The sequence below is a fragment of the Coregonus clupeaformis genome, chromosome 8 (assembly GCF_020615455.1).
Source record: "Coregonus clupeaformis isolate EN_2021a chromosome 8, ASM2061545v1, whole genome shotgun sequence".
In the NCBI taxonomy this organism is placed as follows: Eukaryota; Metazoa; Chordata; class Actinopteri; order Salmoniformes; family Salmonidae; genus Coregonus; species Coregonus clupeaformis.
In genome coordinates this window covers 4,584,577-4,602,134 of record NC_059199.1, presented here as the reverse complement: position 1 = coordinate 4,602,134, position 17,558 = coordinate 4,584,577, and the positions used below count along the sequence as shown (strand labels likewise).

At 46.4% G+C, this 17,558-nt stretch overlaps 1 pseudogene; it reads left to right on the top strand.

Annotated features, from left to right (window-relative positions):
• Positions 1-17,558, top strand: part of LOC121572576 — a 246,485-nt pseudogene that overhangs the window by 128,221 nt on the left and 100,706 nt on the right.

Genomic DNA, 17,558 nt, shown 5'->3' with positions numbered 1-17,558 from the left:
GGGGGCTAGCATGCCAGAGGTGGATGAACATAGTGCTCTCGTTTGGGTGTAGGGTCTGATCAGAGCCTGAAGGTAAGGAGGTGCCATTCCCCTCACAGCTCCGTAGGCAAGCACCATGGTTTTGTAGTAGATGCGAACTTCAACTGGAAGCCAGTGGAGTGTGTGGAGGAGCGGGGTGACATGAGAGAACTTGGAAAGGTTGAACACCAGACGAGCTGCAGCGTTCTGGATAAGTTGTAGGAGTTTAATGGCACTGGCAGGGAGCCCAGCCAACAGCGAGTTGCAGTAATCCAGACGGGAGATGACAAGTGCCTGGATTAGGACCTGTGCCGCTTTCTGCGTAAGGTTGGGTCGTACTCTGCGAATGTTGTAGAGCATGAACCTGCAGGATCGGGTCACCGCTTTGATGTTAGCGGAGAACGACAGGGTGTTGTCCAGGGTCACGTCAAGGTTCTTTGCACTCTGGGAGGAGGACACAATGGAGTTGTCAACCGTGATGGCGAGATCATTGAGCGGGCAATCCTTCCCCGGGAGGAAGAGCAGCTCCGTCTTGCCGAGGTTCTGCTTGATGTGGTGATCCGACATCCACACTGATATGTCTGCCAGACATGCAGAGATGCAATTCACCACCTGGTTATCAGAAGGGGAAAGGAGAAAATGAATTGTGTGTCGTCTGCGTAGCAATGATAGGAGAGACCATGTGAGGATATGACAGAGCCAAGTGACTTGGTGTATTGAGAGAATAGGAGATTGTCTAGAACTGAGCCCTGGGGGACACCAGTGGTGAGAGCACGTGGTGCGGAGACAGATTCTCGCCACGCCACCTGGTAGGAGCGTCCTGTCAGGTAGGACGCAATCCAAGAGTGAGCAGCGCCGGAGATGCTCAACTCAGAGAGGGCCGGCCATCACAAGTCGCAAGATTTCATCTGGAGAGAGAGGGGAGAAAGAAGTCAAAGCATAGGGAAGGGCAGTGTGAGCAGTCCAGCGGTGTCATTTGACTTAATAAATGAAGATCGGATGTCGTTAACCTTCTTTTCAAAATGGTTGACGAAGTCATCCACAGAGAGGGAGGAGGGAGGGGGAGGAGGATTCAGCAGGGAGGAGAAGGTGGCAAAGCGCTTCCTAGGGTTAGAGGCAGAGGCTTGAAATTTAGAGTGGTAGAAAGTGGCTTTAGCAGCAGAAACAGAGGAAGAAAATGTAGAGAGGAGGGAATGAAAAGATGACAGGTCCGCAGGGAGTCTAGTTTTCCTCCATTTCCACTCGGCTGCCCAGAGCCCTGTTCTGTGAGCTCGCAATGAGTCGTCAAGCCACGGAGCAGGAGGGGAGGACCGAGTCAAAAGATGCAGAAAGGGAGGAGAGGAGGGTTGAGGAGGCAGAATCAGGAGATCGGAGGGAGAAGGATTTAGCAGAGGGAATAGATGCTAGGTTGGAAGAGGATAGAATAGCGGGAGAGAGAGAGCGAAGGTTGCGATGGCACATTACCATCTGAGTAGGGGCAGAATGAGTAGTGTTGGAGGAGAGCGAGAGAGAAAAGGATACAAAGTAGTGGTCGGAGACTTGGAGGGGAGTTCCAGTGAGATTAGTAGAAGAACAGTATCTAGTAAAGATGAGGTCAAGCGTATTGCCTGCCTTGTGAGTAGGGGGGGACGGTGAGAGGGTGAGGTCAAAAGAGGAAAGGAGTGGAAAGAAGGAGGCAGAGAGAAATTAGTCAAAGGCAGACGTAGGGAGGTTAAAGTCATCCAGAAATGTGAGGGGTGAGCCATCCTCAGGAAAGGAACTTATCAAGGCGTCAAGCTCATTGATGAACTCTCCAAGGGAACCTGGAGGGCGATAAATGATAAATGATAATGCATGATTAATATAATTCTTGGTAGTCCCAAAAATATTGCTATCTGGTTGTAAATCACAGCTGGCCTGGTACATTGTTTGCTGCCTCCATTCAGGATGCACTGTTTCAGTTTCAATCACTCAATATTTTGGACAAAAACATACAAATGTAACTAAGGCTGGGAATGTCAATACAATCAAACTACCAAAGGCAATGATCATAAGGCAGTCATAACGTGTCTAATAGGCTAACGTATCTATTTATGTAGCAAGCTAAAAACACAGAGCCTAATGTTAGCTAATGTCATTTCATGCCATTGGTGGAGTGGGTGAGTGACTTACTTTTTTTTCTCCCTGATATCTTTTTTCGGTGGCTATACACAGCTAAAAGTTTAGTCCACCGGTAGTTATTCCTGTAAATCCACCATGGCTACTCTTGCCTCCAGTAGTTGATCTAGAAGTGTTGGAGAGACTACAGAAAGATAGGGAGGGTGTTGATCCAGCTGATTTCTTTAAGAGACGTCTGGAAACTGTGTATCAGGATTTTGTGGCCATTTACACAGATGGTTCAAAAGATCCAAGGACGGATGTACTGGGTCAGCATTTGTAGTGCAGGAATGTGGGGTGGAAGTCAGGAAACGTATTACAGATCATCTGGCTGTATATATGGCGGAGCTGATGGCCATACTGTTGGCCTTGCAGTGGGTGGAGGACGTCATGTGCAGTGTTAATGAGTCTCCAGTCCTTTAGCTCACGTAGCAGACAAGACCTGCTTTATAAGGTGCTACAAACCCATGGCAGGATTAAACAGATGGATATTCAGATCATATTTACTTGGGTCCCAGCCCATGTGGGGGTGGAGGGGAACGAGGCAGTAGATGAACAGGCTAAACAAGCACTTAGTAGTGGGGATGTTGATATTGAAGTTTCAATGAGCAAGGCAGAGGCAAAAATATTTATATATACAGTGATGGTGCAGAGATGGCAGGAGCAGTGGAATAGAGATAATAAGGGAAGGCATTTATTTCAAGTACAGAGGAAAGTCGGGGAGGGGAGGACGGCAGGAAGGGACAGAAGAGAGGAGGCTATTTTTACAAGATTAAGGGTGGGACACAGACAGTTGAATAAGACATTAAATGTGATAGGAGAGCATCCAACAGGAAAGTGTGATTATTGTCAGAAAACAGAGACCATGGAGCATGTATTGCTACAGTGTGGGCAGTATCAGAGGGAAAGAGAGAGGATGAGATCTAGTATGAGGGAGAAGGGAATACAGGAAATTAGTTTAAAGAGTATATTGAGCAGAACGTCATTAGATATAGTCTCAAATATTCTGTTATCTTTTTTAAGAGAAACAGGGCTGGCAGGTAGGATTTAGTTTCTCCGTGTCTCTGGCCCACACTCCAGTACAGTAGGTGGCGGTAATGCACCATAACGTTGGATGCCAACTGCCGATAAACCCCACTGAAGAAGAAGAAGATACACAGCTGGAGATGCAGGTGTCATTTGGTTAGCTAGAACAACTTGAACATTTACATTACATTTTTGTCATTTAGCAGACGCGCTTATCCAGAGCGAGTTACAGTTAGTGAGTGCATACATTTTCATACTGGCCCCCCGTTGGAATCGAACCCACAACCCTGGCGTTGCAAGACTGTGTTATACAGTTAACATATATTTTGCGTTCGCAAATTCACTCTGACTATCTACTCAAATTTCAGAGCACTCTCGTCTGTGTGCAAGTGCGCAGAATAACTGATTAATTTATGAACGTGCAACATTTGCTGAATATGACCCGGTGTCAGTAAACATAGGCAATAAAAGTAGTCACGAACGCTCTAGATAACATGTAAACAGCCTAACCAGCTCTGCTTGGGCGAGTAAAATGGGCAGTGAGGTGTTCTCTCATTTGTGTCTGGAATGATCTAGCTAGCAAGCTAGCCAACTTTAGCCAGTTAGCTTTGGTCCTTGGTTGGGACAAGGCAAGCTGCAGAAGGAGGAGTAGGCTACAATTCCCCATCATTTATCAGAGCAATTTTTGACAGCCAACTAGCAGAAAAAGTTTGAGAGGGGTTATCTAATGTTCCTTCCTTAGATTTTAGCTCATCTTGCTCTGGCTAGCATTAGTTGTTGATCGTGTTGTTGTTGATGTGCATAACTGAGGGAGAGAGAGCCTACCTTTCATGGTTGTTTGATCAATTGGACTATAAAGTTCCCAAATGTAAGAGGACTCCCGTGGTATTGACATATTTGTATAAATCCATTCAGGTGTATTTTTTGGCGAATGCGTTCTAATGATCTAAAGAAGCGCTTTTGCAACTGCCTGTAAACACACAGTCCAGTTCAACTTGAATGATGGCAGGCCTGTGTGGCAAATGGCTTGTTTACATAAAGGCCTACTGTAGCTCTGATTGGCTATGGTGCACTGGTCTGCGTAGACTCCGGTCCCCTCTCTCTCTCTCTCTCTCTCTCTCTCTCTCTCTCTCTCTCTCTCTCTCTCTCTCTCTCTCTCTCTGAGATCTGAGATACTGGCTAGTGGGTCTGATTTCCCAACCAGAGTCAGTCCTGACCAGAGGCCTAATCAGTAGTAGGGCAGCCTTGGTCTTTTAAATCCAATTTTCGACTTGGAATCATGATCAAGAATCAAAGTGCTGGGATGGGGGGCTTTATTTTACATATCATGAGGGAAAAAAGACTGGATTTCTATTGATGATGAGTGTGAGGTTGGGTGTGACGGTGAGAGTGAGGGTGAGTGTGCATGAATATACTATCTAAGAAAACACAGCATAACTTAAAGAGGACAATGCGACCTTTCCAAAGATATATTAAATCATATTCCCTCTATAGAACTGTCTGTGTATGCCCATTTTTTACATTTTTTACACAGCTGTATATGACAAATATACAGTGTGTGACAAATATATCATAATTCAAACCATGACAATCCCTTTTTATTACAACTAAACTACACAGAAGTAGTTAAGTCAAATGTGTGAAGCCGATCCAGTTCCATAAAGCCAAGGTCTCACTTGGTTAAGCAGCTGTAATTATCTATGCTAGCAGCATACCACTCTGCATCCCACTGCTGGCTTGCCTCTGAAGGTAAGCAGGGTTGGTCTCTGGATGGAAGACCAGATGCTGCTAGAAGTGGTTGTCACGAGTTACAAAGCCAGAACCCAGAAGCAGACCAGGACAAGGTAAGTTGAAACGAAGGTGAGTGTTTATTTACAAGTTCAAGAGTGATGCTGAATAATCCAGGGAACAGAGCGGGCGGCGTTGATTAGTTGTTGGGGGTGCAGTGGTGGATTCAATCATGGCTCGGCAGCCGCCGACCACCAGGCAGAGGTTGGATGAAGGTTCCGGACGAGTGACTGCAGATGGAACAAAACGGAGGTAAGTAAACAATAAATCAACAAGGTGCAAAACAACAAAACTAACGCTAGAAGCTCTACGACTGATACTCTGGTAAACCTACTGTTCATGGCTAACGATCCGGCAGGGAATGGATGTTAGGCCAGAGCCTAAGAAGGGTGATGATCAGGACCAGGTGTGCAGATTGCTGATGGGATGCAGGTGCGGAAATCAAGAGAGCTCCCCGGAGCGTTCCAGAACCCTCGGGAAACTGGAGATCACGAGCAGAAAAACTAGTCCACAGACAGGACCCGACTCAGACTGCCGGGATCGTTACAGTACCCCCCTCCGGACGAACGCCACCGGGCGGACTCCCCGGAGCGCCAGGATGGAGGCGGTAGAAGTCACGGATGAGGTCAGCATCTAGGATCTGTCGCCGCGGAATCCAACTCCTCTCTTCAGGACCATACCCCTCCCAGTCCACGAGATACTGGAAACCCCGGCCCCGCCGTCTGGAATCCATGATGCGTCGCACCGTGTAGGCAGGACCACCTCCGATCATCCGAGGAGGAGGAGGAGGAGGCGGAGGAGGCAACAGAGGACTGAGGAAAACAGGCTTGAGGCAGGAGACATGAAAGGTGGGATGGACTCTGAGCGTCCTCGGGAGTTTGAGTCGAACTGCCACCGGATTGATCACCTTCTCCACCACAAACGGACCAATGAACTTCGGTAACAACTTCCTAGACTCAGTCCGTAAAGGAAGATCCCGTGTGGCCAACCAGACCCTATCTCCGATGGTATAGGTGGGAGCGGGGATCCGGCGACGATTCGCCTGGAGCTGATACCGGTCCGAAACTCTAAGGAGTGCCTTTCTGGCCCGATGCCAGGTCCGGTGGCACCACGAATATGGGCCTGAACAGAAGGCACTGAGAGCTCCTTCTCCTGAGAAGGGAACAAGGGGAGGTTGGTAGCCATACAGGCACTGGAAGGGAGACATCCCAGTGGCAGATGTAGGGAGAGTATTGTGGGCATACTCAACCCAAGGCAACTGAGAGACCCAGGAGGTGGGGTTGGAAGAGGCCAGGCAGCGTAGCGTGGATTCCATCTTCTGGTTGGCTCTCTCCGCCTGACCATTAGATTGGGGGTGAAAACCAGATGTGAGACTGACTGTAGCTCCAATGGCCAAACAGAAGGACTTCCAGACAGCAGAGGTAAACTGAGGGCCACGGTCGGAAACGATATCACTGGGCAAACCGTGGACCCTGAAAACCTCCCTAACCAGGATCTCGGACGTCTCCGAGGCAGAGGGAAGCTTGGCAATTGGCACAAAGTGGGCGAACTTGCTGAATCTGTCCACGATAGTCAGAACGACCGTGTTCCCCTCAGAAGCGGGCAACCCAGTGACAAAGTCCAGGGCCAGATGCGACCATGGTCGCCGGGGAATAGGAAGGGGGTGAAGTAGTCCAGAGCTGGGCCGATTGGTACTCTTATTCTGCGCACACACTGGACAGGCAGCAACATAACCCCGAGTATCCTCGGCCATGGCAGGCCACCAAAAACGTCTGCGAAGAAGCGCCATCGTCCGAGCCACGCCAGGGTGACAAGCCATCTTGCTGGCGTGGGACCATTTGAGGACCGCAGGACGAACCGACTCAGGCACAAACAACCGACCGGGTGGACCGTTACCGGGACCGGGCTGCGTCCGAAGGGCCGCCATCACCTCCTCCTCAATCTTCCACCTAACAGCTCCCACGACGCAGTTCCGGGGGAGAATTGTCTCGGTCTTGGACCCACTCTCCTCCGTCTTGGAGAACATCCGAGACAAGGCGTCCGCCTTGCCGTTCTTAGATCCAGGTCGGAACGTCAGGGAAAAATTGAATCGTCCGAAAAACAACGACCACCTGGCCTGACGGGAGTTGAGACGTCTAGCCGATTGCACGTAAGCAAGATTCTTGTGGTCAGTCCAGACCATAAACGGTTGCTCCGCCCCCTCCAACCAGTGGCGCCACTCCTCCAAGGCAAGTTTCACCGCGAGAAGCTCCCGGTTACCCACATCGTAATTCCTCTCCGCAGGCGAAAGGCGACGAGAGTAGTAGGCGCAGGGATGGAGTTTACTGTCCGTGGAGCATCGCTGCGACAGGATGGCGCCAACTCCCACATCAGACGCGGTCCACTTCAACGGCGAACTGACGGGCCGTGTCCGGTTGAGAGAGAATCGGTGCGTTGGTGAATCGCCTCTTCAAATCCAGAAACGCTCGATCCGCCTCCGGATTCCACTTGAAGCTCCTGATACTGGAAGTCAAGGCAGTTAACGGAGCGGCCACACGGCTGTAATCCCGGATGAATCTGCGGTAGAAATTCGCAAACCCCAAAAAATCTCTGGAGCTGCAATCTCGTACCGGGCTGGGCCCATTCCAGAACCGCTCTAACCTTCTCCTGGTCCATCCTAATCTCTCCCCTGGAGATGATGTACCCGAGAAAGGATGTCGTGTGGGCGTGAAACTCGCACTTCTCGGCCTTCACGAACAGGCGATTCTCCAACAATCGCTGCAGAACCTGCCGGACATGCTGGACGTGGTCGGAAGGTTCCTTCGAGAAGATCAGAATGTCATCCAGATAAACAAACACAAAGAGACCGATCATGTCTCTCAGGACGTCGTTCACCATACTCTGGAATACCGCTGGAGCATTGGTCAGTCCAAACGGCATCACCTGATACTCGGTGACCCATCGGTGTATTGAAACCCGTCAACCACTCGTCTCCCTCTCTGATCCGGACCATGTGATACGCATTGCGTAGGTCTAGCTTAGTGAACACCGTAGCACCCTGTAAGGAGTCGAAGGCAGAACTCATCAAGGGCAGGGGATACTTGTTCTTGACCGTGATGTCATTCAACCCCCGATAATCAATACACGGTCGAAGAGAGCCATCCTTCTTACCCACAAAGAAGAATCCTGCCCCCAGGGGGTGATGACGAGGGACGAACGAGACCAGCAGCTAGGGACTCCTTGATGTAGGTCTCCAAAGCCTCACGTTCAGGGCGGGAGATACTGTATAACCTTCCCTTGGGGTAGACAGCTCCAGGGAACAGGTTGATGGCACAATCATATGGTCGGTGGGGAGGGAGTGACAGAGCCTTCTGCTTACTGAACACTTCCCCAAATCGTGATATGTCTCGGGAACCAGGGACAAATCTGGGGGGTTTAGCCTCAATCACCTGACTGGGAACCGAATGGGGACAGGCAGTCTTGAGACAGTTAGCATGACAATCAAGGCTCCAACTCGTTACCTTGCCCGTCACCCAATCGAACGTGGGATTGTGTTCCTTCAGCCAGGGGTATCCAAGGACCAGAGGAACATGGGAAGACGGCAGAATGAAGAATGAAATCATCTCCGAATGATTCCCCGACAACAGCATCTTAACCGGTTCAGTCCTCATCGTGATACGTGCCAGCCTACTGCCGTTCAGAGTGGTCGCTTCAATGGCTTCCGGCAATTGCTCCTTGGAAAGCCCCAGCTGTTCCACCAACTCGGCATCAAGAAAGCTTCCATCGGCACCTGAATCGATAAAAGCGTTAATCGCTAAGCTCTGATTCCTGTTCACAAGGGTAGCCGGGAAACGGGGTCTGACAGAGGTATTGAGAGGTCGAAACTGGCTCGCTAAAAGTCCTCCCAACTTTAGCGAGCCGCGCAGTTTGACGACCGCCGGGAACAGGTGGCGAGGTAATGTCCCGAACCACCACAGTAGAGGCAACAGTTAGTCCTACGTCTGAGTTGGCGTTCCTCCTTGGTTAACCCGTGCCGCCCTACTTGCATTGGTTCCGAATCGGGAGACAGGACCTCTCCACTAATCCTGTGTGGTGGACGATGATCGACGTATTCTGGTCCAATCCCCGACCCGACTGGAACCTGAGAAGCTGATCGATTGGACGGACCCCATTGCTTCTCCCTCCTTCGCTCTCGGACTCGATTATCCACCCGAATAGACAAGGCTACCAAGCTGTCCAGGTCACTAGGCTCGGATAGGAGATCAACTCATCCTTGAGCTGCTCCGACAGACCCTGGTAGAAGGCCGCTTGCAGAGACTCCTCATTCCACCCACTCTCCACAGCCAACGTCTTGAACTCGATCACGAAGTCGGCCACGCTGCGAGTTCCTTGGTGAAGCGAAAACAGGCGCCTAGCTGCGTCCCTCCCTCGGACGGAATGGTCGAAAAGCTTCCTCAGCTCGGCCGTGAACCCCGGGTATGAAGCCATGCAGGGGTCTTGTCGTTCCCAAACGGCTGAAGCCCACTCCAGCGCTCGACCACGCAGCAACTCAATCACGAAGGCTATCCTAGCCTTGTCTGTGGCATAAGAGTAGGGCTGTAGATCGAACACTAACCCACACTGCATAAGGAAAGAACGGCATCTTCCCAGCTCCCCCTCATATTTATCCGGCGTCGGAACCTTGGGCTCACGGAAGGACACCGCTCCAGACGCGGCAGGCGAGATGGGTGAAACCGGTAGTGGATCCTCCACCGAAACTTGCGCTGGTTCTGGACCTCCGTCAGACCGGTAGAAAGGTTCCGAACTGCCAACGCGATCTCCTGTAGCTCCGTGCTATGATGGCCCAACATCTTCTCCTGATGGGTAATGGCATGGCGAACAGAGTCCAGGTCCGCTGGGTTCATTACTGGCCGGATCGTTCTGTCACGAGTTACAAAGCCAGAACCCAGAAGCAGACCAGGACAAGGTAAGTTGAAACGAAGGTGAGTGTTTATTTACAAGTTCAAGAGTGATGCTGAATAATCCAGGGAACAGAGCGGGCGGCGTTGATTAGTTGTTGGGGGTGCAGTGGTGGATTCAATCATGGCTCGGCAGCCGCCGACCACCAGGCAGAGGTTGGATGAAGGTTCCGGACGAGTGACTGCAGATGGAACAAAACGGAGGTAAGTAAACAATAAATCAACAAGGTGCAAAACAACAAAACTAACGCTAGAAGCTCTACGACTGATACTCTGGTAAACCTACTGTTCATGGCTAACGATCCGGCAGGGAATGGATGTTAGGCCAGAGCCTAAGAAGGGTGATGATCAGGACCAGGTGTGCAGATTGCTGATGGGATGCAGGTGCGGAAATCAAGAGAGCTCCCCGGAGCGTTCCAGAACCCTCGGGAAACTGGAGATCACGAGCAGAAAAACTAGTCCACAGACAGGACCCGACTCAGACTGCCGGGATCGTTACAGTGGTGTTGGAGGGCCAGTAGGAGGCACTCTTTCCTCTGGTCTAAAAAAATATAACAATGCTCCAGGGCAGTGATGGGGGACATTGTCCTGTGCAGGGTGCCGTCTTTCGGATGTGATGTTAAACGGGTGTCCTGACTCTCTGTGGTCACTAAAGATCCCATGGCACTTATCGTAAGAGTAGGGGTTTTCACCCTGGTGTCCTGGCTAAATTGGCCACCTAATCAAAGAAACAGACGCCTCACAGGTCCTCAACTGGCAGCTTCATTAAATAGTACCTGCAAAACACCAGTCTCAACAGTGAAGAGGCGACTCCGGGATGCTGGCCTTCTAGGCAGAGTTGCAAAGAAAAAGCCATATCTCAGACTGGCCAATAAAAATTTAAGATTAAGATGGGCAGTCTGAGATATGGCTTTTTCTTTGCAACTCTGCCTAGAAGGTCAGCATCCCGGAGTTGACTCTTCACTGTTGGTGTTGAGACTGGTGTTTTGCGGGTACTATTTAATGAAGCTGCCAGTTGAGGACCTGTGAGGCGCCTGTTTCTCAAACAAGACACTCTAATGTATTTGTCCTCTTGCTCAGTTGTGCACCGGGGCCTCCCACTCCTCTTTCTATTCTGGTTAGAGCCAGTTTGCGCTGTTCTGTGAAGGGAGTAGTACACAGCGTTGTACGAGGTCTTCAGTTTCTTGGCAATTTCTCGCATAGAATAGCCTTCATTCTCAGAACAAGAATAGACTGACGAGTTTCAGAAGAAAGTTCTTTGTTTCTGGCCATTTTGAGCCTGTAATCGATCCCACAATTGCTGATGCTCCAGATACTCAACTAGTCTCAAGGAGGCCAGTTTTATTGCTTCTTTAATCAGCACAACAGTTTTCAGCTGTGCTAATATAATTGCAAAAGGGTTTTCTAATGATCAATTAGCCTTTTAAAATGATAAACTTGGATTAGCAAACAACGCGCCATTGGAACACAGGACTGATGGTTGCTGATAATGGGCCTCTGTACGCCTATGTAGATATTCCATAAAAAATCAACCGTTTCCTGCTACAATAGCCATTTACAACATTAACAATGTCTACACTGTATTTCTGATCAATTTAATGTTATTTTAATGGACAAAAAAAATGCTTTTCTTTTGAAAACAATGACATTTCTAAGTGACCCCAAACTTTTGAACGGTAGTGTATATAAATCAATGGGAGGTGGTGGTGTTTTCTTGGGTTGCATCCCAAATGGCACTTTATTCCCTATGTACTTATGATCATTTGAGATTTGCTCTTTAGATATCATAATAATAATATGAGTTATACTTTTATGGTGCTCACTACAATCTCAAAGCGCTTATGATGAGGGACTAACAAGATATGGCAATTCTGGTCTCTCTTTGGAGCATAGATTTGAAAAAATCCATTTGCATATCTCGAATCGTCACACAAGTCTTCCATAGCTATGTTTTGCCGGTTTATGCAAAACTCAAAAACCTAGTGTCCCTCAACTCTGAATATGAACCTTGAGGAGAAACAGATTCACCTCACTTTTGAAAAAGTAAATAATTGTTATAACTTTTTTGTGTTGTCCTCAATGATTCTAAATGCAGTGTATTTACTTTTAAATATATCAATTAAAATACAGGTAACTGCCAAAATAAAGGAAATGCCAACATAAATTGTCTTAATAGGGCGTTGGGCCACCACGAGCTGCAGAACAGCTTCAATGCTCCTTGGCATATATTTTACAAGTGTCTGAAACTCTACTGGAGGGATGTGATAACAATCGTCCACAATAAATTTCATTATTTGGTGTTTTGTTGATGGTGGTGGAAAACACTGTCGCAGCCGCCGCTCCAGAATCTTCAAATAAGTGTTCAAACACACACACACACACACACACACACACACACACACACACACACACACACACACACACACTATGCTCCTTTGAGACCCTTCTTTCAAAGTCACTGAGATCTCTTCTTCTAGCCATGGTAGCCAAAAATAATGGGCAACTGGGCATTTTTATACATGAACTTATGCATGATGGGATGTTAACTGCTTAATTAACCCAGGTACCACACCTGTGTGGAAGCACCTGCTTTTAATATACTTTGTATCCCTCATTTACTCCCTCATTTACTTTATTTTGGCAGTTACCTACAGCATAAATAAAGCACAACAATATGACATAACAATATGATATTGTTGTTTCTGTAATTCCTTTTCATACATCCATGTCATCCTTCCTGTTTCTCTTCACCATGTAGAGCTCACAGCTGTCAGTAAGCTGGTGCGTCGGCATGTTCCTGAGGCTGTGTTCCTGGAGAGCATCGGCCAGGAGATCACCTACATCCTTCCCTACGGCGGGGCCAAGGATGGCACCTTCGCCCTCCTTTTCAAAGAGCTGGACCTGAAGATGGCCGACATTGGCTTCACCAACTACGGCATCTCAGATACCACACTAGAGGAGGTATGAGGCGGACGAGACACACACACACGCATGTACACAGGCATCACATGCACAGAATCACACACAAGCTTCACATGCACGCACAGACACACACGCGCATACACACTGCATTGTTAGGTTTAGAGCTTGCAAGAAAGGCATTTCAATGTACTTGTGCATGTGACATAACTTTAAAAACTTGAAACACACACACACACACACACACACACTGCTCTCTCCTGAACTAACCAAATGCTTAGTATTGGATTATGTAGGCAGGCACATACCACTAACTGACTAATATGTCTCAGAGATTTTTGTCAGATGAAGATGCCCTGCGGGCAGTGTGAATAATTCCTTTTCAACGTCTCACATTCAGAAACAACAAGGTTATTCTGGTGGATCCTACTGCATATATCTACTTAGAGAAGGGAGATTAGATGTCAGTTGGTGGTGTTTTTAGTGTGTGTGCGTGCGTGTGCTAGTGGTGCGCAGGTCCAGTGGTGGAAAAAGTACTAATTTGTCATACTTGAGTAAAGTAAAGATACCTTAATAGAAAATGACTCAAGTAAAAATGAAAGTCACCCAGTAAAATACTCCTTGAGTAAAAGTCTAAAAGTATTTGGTTTTAAATATACTTAAGTATCAAAAGTAAATTTAATTGCTAAAATATCCTTAAGTATCAAAAGTAAAAGTATTAATAATTTCAAATTCCTTACATTATGCAAACCAGACAATTTTCTTGTTTTTTTTAATTTACGGATAGCTAGGGGCACACTCCAACACTCAGACATTAATTTACAAACAAAGCATTTGTGTTTAGTGAGTCCGCAAGATCAGAGGCAGTAGGGATGACCAGGGATGTTCTCTTGATAAGTGTGTGAATTGGACCATTTTCCTGTCAAAATGTAACAAGTACTTTTGGGTGTCATGGAAAATGTATGGAGTAAAAAGTACATTATTTTCTTTAGGAATGTACTGTAGTGAAGTAAAAGTAAAAGTTGGCAAAAATATAAATAGTAAAGTAAAGTACAGATACCCCTAAAAACGACTTAAGTAGTATTTTAAAGTATTTTTACTTAAGTACTTTACACCACTGCGGGGGTCAGCTGTTTGTTCACCCGCACCCGCCCGCAACCGTAACCGCCCGATTATATGTGATAAAGTGAAAATCTGAGGCCCACACCCGACCCGCTAATATAGAAAATAAGCTATAGGCTACAGTCAAAGACGGCAGAACTATTTTTGACAGGGGTGCAGGATGTTTTTGTTGTTGCCTGATTTAGATATGTTTCTGCCTATAATTTCCCAACATTTTGGTAGGCTATTTGTTAGTTAACTTGTCTATGTATGTAGCTTCTCTTCTATCATTATATGTTGCCCTAGAAGACTAAATAATCAATAGATTGAATACTTCCATCTAGTTGACATCGGTAAAGTTTTCTCTGTCATCTTTCGCAGAGCAAAGACATTTAGTGACTGGGGAGAAAATACAATTACGCAACAAAAAAAACAGGAACAGTTTTCTGTGCACAATGTCCAAATTACATCAGTTTGACCGGTTGTAAGGAAAAAGAAAGCTGTGAAAATAACCCCCCATGTTTCTGATAAGATTTCAGTTCGGCTTCGATGCAGATTTTATGTGGTTGAAATACTATCAGCTTTTATAATGCTTTTATGATGAAGACATCACATCTACAGATGGCATTGCATTCTCTCAAGATGCAGAAAGAAATACATCATACACCAGATTTTGCCTACATTTGGTGTATAATTGTACTGCAAGAAATGCTTAATTCTGCAGGAGTTATTATTAAGGCTATGTGAGAGGTTATAGACCTACCGTCAGTGTCCAGATTTCAGTTTCCATTTAACCCATCTGAACAGTAGGCTACAGTTCCCTTGACATGCGATAGGCGTATTTGAAGTCCCGTCTTGTGACTGTCTAATTTTTTAAGCTATTGTAATGACCTGACTAGATCATAAAAGAACAACTGTCCAGACAGAGGATTGAGTTTACGAATGGACGGTTTATTAAACCAACTTTACACAGGCTACTGTTTGGCCGTAGCCCACGCCAAATAAATTAAAGATAACCCACAAGCCAATCGTGACCTTCTCTTGTGAAGCCCAGACGTAAAAAAAAAAGAGAACAAAGGCTAAACCTGGTCTTAACTTCCAATGCTCCATCCCCCTGCCCAACCCCCCTCCACGCCACTCCGCCAACCGCCAGGATGCCCGGCATCAGAACATTCCAGGCATTCCCGTGATTGGCAGATAGCAGGTTGATTGACATGTCGGACCCCGCGAACACTGGGTACTGGTAGGTACAACACAACCATCTACTAGCCTAACACATAACACACAGCTGTCTGTGCGGGTCGCTACACTATTGTTTCTCTTTTTATTCAACCCGCCCCGCCACCCACCCGCCCTTCAGCCACACAATATTTAATGACCCTAAACCTGTCCGCCTCGTGGATATAACCACGAGGACTGCGGGTTATGAGTCAACCCGCGGATCACTAGTGTTCGCGCATCTGTAATACAAGAGCATGGAGAAAGAAAGGACTGCTTGTCGCAGGTTGACGTTTGTCATGAGTCTTGTCCTGGAGGCAGAACTGAGCGATTTACACTAGATAGGCCAGCTGCAAAGTAACAATTGGCTATATTGTAAAAATATATTCAAACAATAATTTGCTTTTTCGTCTTAATTTAAGGTTAGTGTTAGGGATAAGGGTTAGCGGTGTGGTTAAGTTTAAGGTTAGGTTTCAAATCTGATTTTATGACATTGTGGCTGTGCTAGCTAGTGACCACTCTGCAGAGCTGCCTCCAGAACAAGATTAATGACGAAAAATGCTAACCTGCCTATTTGTCATTGTAATGAATATAGAGCCCTTGTTTTTGTCATTACAGGAGTCCTGTCGATCATTTGATTAATGACACACATAGAGGTCAAGTCATTTCACTGGAGATGATGATGCTAGGCAATTTCATATCATGCTAATTATGCCGTGTTCCATCTCACAGATTTTCCTCAAAGTGGCGGAGGACACCGGTGTGGATGTGGAAATGCAAGGTAAATTGCAGGTTTTGCCGGTTGAGTGCATTTGGGGGGGGTTACAATGTAAATTGTAGTAAAATATTTTAATCTTGGACTGATGATATGCAGTATAGACACAAAAACTAGCATGTGTGTGTGCGTGCATATACAGTACAGACACATACACACACACCATTGAGAGTCTTCCGTCTGCTTTGATGTTCAATGATTCTCTGGACTCCATTGATTGACCTAGAGCTGACTGATTAGTCAGTCATTATGTTCAACTCAACAGCATGCTCCTTGTTTGGATCAATTACCAAAGGACTTTGCTTTTCAACCTACAACCATACTCTAATCTTACAATTACTTAAAAACCCTGTTCTTTTAGGGTTTTCTGCTTTTATATACAGTGTAGTGATGGGCACGGACATGGAATATCGATATGATATCAGGTTGTATTGGTTTTATTGAAAATCATTAAACTGTGTGAGTGTTGGCTTTTCCTTTCACTTTCACGGCTCTCTAGAGTCCAGACAACTGGCCAGGTTTGAATGTTCTGGGAGCCTAAACATATCAAGCCAATTTGAAAACAATGGGAAGCCCACCCACCATTGAAGGCCCAGGAAGAATAAACTAATATCACGATATACCTTTATCATATCGTTGTGTGATGATATCAATATCATATCAAATGATTGATATTGGTACCCTCAACTAGTAATTTGACACTGTATAGGCCACAAGGGGTTGCTATTCTTTCTGTATGGTATTCAAAACTGTAAATGGGTTAGGCCAATACAACTGATCTTATGTGTATTCTTTCAGCTAACAAAGCACCTTTGGTAAGAGACAAGACAAGAAGTTCGAGGGAATCCATGCGGCAACGGCAAAGCCTCACCAATATCGGGAAAAGTGGTATGTGCTTACCTTTCAATAATAAAAAATTATAAAAAATAAAAAAATAGGCCTATTGTGAGGGAGAGACGTGATGTCCTAGTGCAAATGAATTGTAATGTTCTGTTTTCTTTATGTCCTTCCTGTGTATTGTTACGATCCAACTGAAGCTGAAGTGAAAGCCAAGTTCACCAGTAGAGTGGAGGGTAGGTATACCGAGTTAAGGCCTTGTCATGTAGCAGCACACACATTCATGTTTTCACAAAGCCTCATTATTTGCTGCTCTCTGACAATTAACTCTGGAGAAGACGCAAAAGGTCAGTCATTGTGACAGTTCTTGCTCCATTGTCTCCTTGGTTGGCAACAGAGTCAATTTGTCACACAGGTGCAGCTTTTCCACACTGGCGGCCATTTTGGAAAGCCAAACAAGATCCCACAGCCCTTTGAATTCATATTCCACACAGGAGGTTTTCATTTTACATGATGCAATAGTATCAGAAAATGTCCACTGCCTTTTCAATTTCTTCCTGAGCAAGACCACTTATGAAACACATTTTATATCACAATTTGCATATGCTTTTGTTGGACTTTTGAGACGGATAATAGGCCACATTGCTTATATTGTGGGCTTTGTTTTACTCATTAAGATATTGTTATTGAGGTGTTATTTTCTACACTGTGAGAGAGGCTAAAACATTTTCATTCACTTCCTACATTCACTTCATGAACACTGTATTGTACAGAAAATGCATTAAAACGTCTGTATTATTATA